The 4,275-nt window shown below is 37.1% G+C and overlaps 1 non-coding gene across 1 annotated transcript; it reads left to right on the top strand.

Moving 5' to 3' along the window:
• The first annotated feature begins 1,482 nt into the window (after positions 1-1,482).
• LOC141715622 (small nucleolar RNA R71) lies at positions 1,483-1,589 on the top strand. Its single transcript, XR_012572378.1, has one exon. It is a non-coding gene; the product is annotated as a small nucleolar RNA R71 (small nucleolar RNA).
• Positions 1,590-4,275: the final 2,686 nt, after the last annotated feature.

Below are 4,275 nucleotides of genomic sequence, written 5' to 3'. Positions count from 1 at the left end.
TTCGGCCAGTAGCCAAGAAAGGTATTCCCAAGATTATGGGAATCTTCTTATCCTCCTCGAAATCAAGAATTACAAAATTAGCAGGGAAAATGAGTTTATCCACCTTGACCAAGACATCCTCCATAATACCTCACGGATATGTAATAGAACGATCGGCCAACTGCAAAGTCATTTATGTAGGCTTTGGATCAGGTAAGTCCAACTTTTTGAAGATTGATAATGTCATCATATTGATGCTAGCTCCCATGTCACATAAGCATTTATCAAATGACACCTTTCTAATGGTGCATGGAATAGTGAAGCTTCCAGGATCTTTAAGCTTCAGAGGCAATTTCTGTTGCAGCACAACACTGCATTCCTCCGTGAGAGCAATGGTCTCTAAGTCATCAAGCTTCACCTTCCTAGAGAGAATACCTTTCATGAATTTCACGTAACTAGGCATCTGCTCAAGAGCTTTAGCAAAAGGTATGTTGATGTGAAGTTTCTTGAATACCTCCAGAAACTTCGTAAACTGCTTATCCAATTTCTTCTTCTCCAGCCTCTTAGGAAAAGGAGGTGGAGGATAGATATTTTTCTCCCCTATATTACCCTCAGGAGGAGTGTGCTCAATAATAGTTTTCCTTGGTTCCACTTCGGCTTCCTTCTGCACTTCTTCTTCATCAGCCTCCACTTCAGAAATTGGAGTTTTAGCTACTTCAGGATTCGCAACCTTACCAGACCTCAATGTGATTGCTTTAACATGCTCTTGAGCTTCCTTCTTGCCTGACACTTCAGTGTCGCTTGGAAGCATGCCAGGTTGACGATTTAGTAATGCATTCGTAATTTGCCCAATCTGATTTTCGAAGATCTTGATAGAAATAGCTTGGCTCTTGCACATGAGTCTCAACTCCTCCAATTCAGATTTTTCATTAGCTTGAGGTAACTACTGAAGTTGAAGTTGTTGCTTCAGGGCATATTGCGGTTGCTGAAAACCAGGAGGGTTATACTGCCTTGCTGTATATGGCTGATAAGATTGTTGCAACATATTTTGATTGTTTCTCCAGCTGAAGTTAGGATGATTACGGTTGTTCGGATGATAAGTGGCTGGAGCTTGTTGTTGTGATCTCTGAAAGTTGCTCATAAATTGAGTTGATTCGCTAGAAATAGCACACTGCTCAGTTTCATGTGCTCTCGCACGAAGTTCACACACGCTAGTAATCAGATTTAACTCCATAATTAGCCAAACAGTCCACTTTCAACGTTAAAGCTTGAAGTTGAGTAGCTATAGAAGTAGCTTGATCCACTTCCAGAATTCCTGCTACCTTTCCTTGTAACATTCTTTGCATAGGATTCTGGTATTCATTGGTTGCCATTAACTCAATCAACTCATAAGCTTTATTGTAGCTTTTAGCCCATAAGGCTCCACCAGATGCTGCATCAAGCATAGGTCTAGAGTGTGCACCTAAAACATTGTAGAAACAGTTTATAATCATCCAATCAGGCATGTCATGATGTGGGCACTTCCTTAGCATCTCCTTATATCGATCCCAAGCCTTACACAAAGATTCACCAGTTTGCTGAGCAAACTAAGTGAGAGCATTACTGATTGCAGCAGTCTTCGCTATAGGAAATAATTTAGTGAGAAACTTTTGAGCAAGATCCTCTCATTTGGTGATAGACCCTGGTGGTAGAGAATGTAACCAACACTTCGCTTCGTCCCTTAAAGAGAATGGGAATAGTTGCAGCTTGATAGCATCTTCAGACACATCGTTGAACTTGAAAGTGACACAGATCTTGATGAAATCCCTGATGTGCATGTTTGGGTCTTCAGTAGGATTACCCCCAAAATGAACTAAGTTCTATTTCATCTGAATCGTGCTCGACTTGATCTCAAAAGTGTTAGCCTTGATGGATGGCCTGATGATGCTTGACTGAATATCATTGATCTTAGGCTTAAAAAAGTCCATCAAAGCCTTAAAATTATCTGCTTGAGTTGGTTGTCATCCTTCTCAACTATCACACGGAATTTAATTAGGAAAACAATTAGATAAGAGCCCATTCATTTCCATATATATTCTACCCCTTATTGGGTCCATTTTGCCTTCATTGATCGGCAAAAATTCCAGTTACCGTTGTATATTATCTTATTCATAGCTTCTCTTCAAATCTTCCATACTGGTAACACTCACATCATCATTTCTTAAGATTACTAAGTATAATATGTCTATCAAACCTATTTTATAAAATAAGATCGGCTAATATCACATCGAATTACTACTATACGCATCATGTTTGGTCATAACACCATCATCTAATTCCAAGAAAAACTCTTGATCCTCAATCTTCTCAAACTCCTTTATAATCCATCTAGCCCACTCCACAAGTTGGTCATGGGTGACATACTTACTAGTAGCTCTATATATCCTGATAGCAGTTATTTTTCAGAACACACGAATCCTCTCTCTATGTTTCTTCTCAACTTTCTTAATATCTCGTATACTCGCCATATGATGTAGCTCTCGAATCCATCCTCATAGGTGCTATTACTTCATAAGTCGGGTTTTAAAATGATGGTATAGAACAAGGTATAGGGAGACAGAAAAGATGCACTCACAGCTGAATATTCGGTAGAACCAGAATCAGCCACTACACCATAGATTGCCTACAGCAACACCCAAAAAATATTACAACAGGCCAAAATAATGTTACCATAGCCCGCCAAAAGACCTAAGGTAACATAAAATTTAAGTTGCTTTTTTTCGAGTTACCTTTGACCCCAAAGGTAACATTTCCTTTGCCCTAGTGCAACATGGACTTTTGTGTTACAATAGACATCAAAGGTGACATCAATGACTGTGTATAGTATCACACTATATATGTTACCTTTGCACTTTGAATTTGCAAAAAAAAAATGGGGTCCACTTGTGGGGCCCATATTGGGGCCCACAGGTGGGCCCCATTTTTTATAATCATTTTTATTATATTAATTTGACAGGATTTGTTTGTAAATTGAACACATATACCATTAACATGTTTTTCATACGTAAAAAGCAATACTATATGAAATTCTACTACTCAAAATCGAACAATCCCAAAATATCATTACATACCACAAAATGTATTACATCCAAACCAACTCAAACATTCAAACCATCACATGTCTAAAACTATGACAAAAACAATTATTTTAACAAAACAAAATAGTTCAGGTTCTTTACTAAACATTAGAAAAGAAGATAAACTTAATAAAATAGCAACACTAGAAACTCTTCACATTCTCCTCGACTTCAAACGCAAGTGTTTGGTCCAATTTTTTTTAAGTGTCCTCCTTTACCAGCAACATGTCCCTAACTGCAGGATACCCCAAAGATAATAATGCACAAATTAGTTAGACAACACTTCTGATAGATGCTTTAGGCAAACAAACAGTAAACCGCATCCACTTCCTGTTACCAGAACTAAGTTAAAATCTCCCATAATGGTACTACAGAAATCGTGATGATGTACGCAGGACAAGTTACCAAATGAAAATATAATGAAAAAAATAAGAGCACAGGTATGCCAATACAAAATCATCACGAATCTATCTAAAAAACTTCACCATAAAGAAATGGTAACTCACTTTGTAACAGCTGCAGTGAAGTTCATAGTTCAGCATTCACTGGACTTAACAGTCATTAATGCACAATGACTCCTGTTGTCCTGCATCACCTATCGGATTGACTTTACCAGACACAAAAATCAAGTTGCTACTCCATATTTGATAAGTCCTCCACCTCTATTGGTCAAGCAAAATTTGGCAAAAAAAAGAACAGCAAGAATCTTCTTTTCTAAAGCAAAGGCCTAATGGTAATTGACTTGCATTTAAGTATAAGTCAAATGCATTAAACCAAAAAAATAACAAATAGTCAATTTTACATTATTTTCAAATCTATACCACTCGGTTTTGGCACACAGTTGATTCTATACAACTTAGTTATGAGAAATGACAATATGCCACATGAAATTGTATTTTTACGAATACAAGAACAGTTTTTATAAAAAAAACGCTTCATATGTATGTCCATTCAAGGTGGCCATTTCCTATGTACTTGTGAAAGTATCGCCAGCAATGGCGTACTTGAGATTGCTGGTGACATAGTTTTAGTAATCTAACTGTCATCTTAATTATGTGTGTGTGTCTAAGATGATAACGCATAAAAATTTGAATTAATTATAAACATAAACTGATAAACTAATATTAAACAAAATGACAGGCAATGGGAAAAATTAAGACATAAAGAAACCAGAGTTACA

Source organism: Apium graveolens, chromosome 3 (assembly GCF_009905375.1).
Source record: "Apium graveolens cultivar Ventura chromosome 3, ASM990537v1, whole genome shotgun sequence".
Taxonomy (NCBI): Eukaryota; Viridiplantae; Streptophyta; class Magnoliopsida; order Apiales; family Apiaceae; genus Apium; species Apium graveolens.
This window is presented reverse-complemented; position numbering and strand designations above follow the sequence as displayed.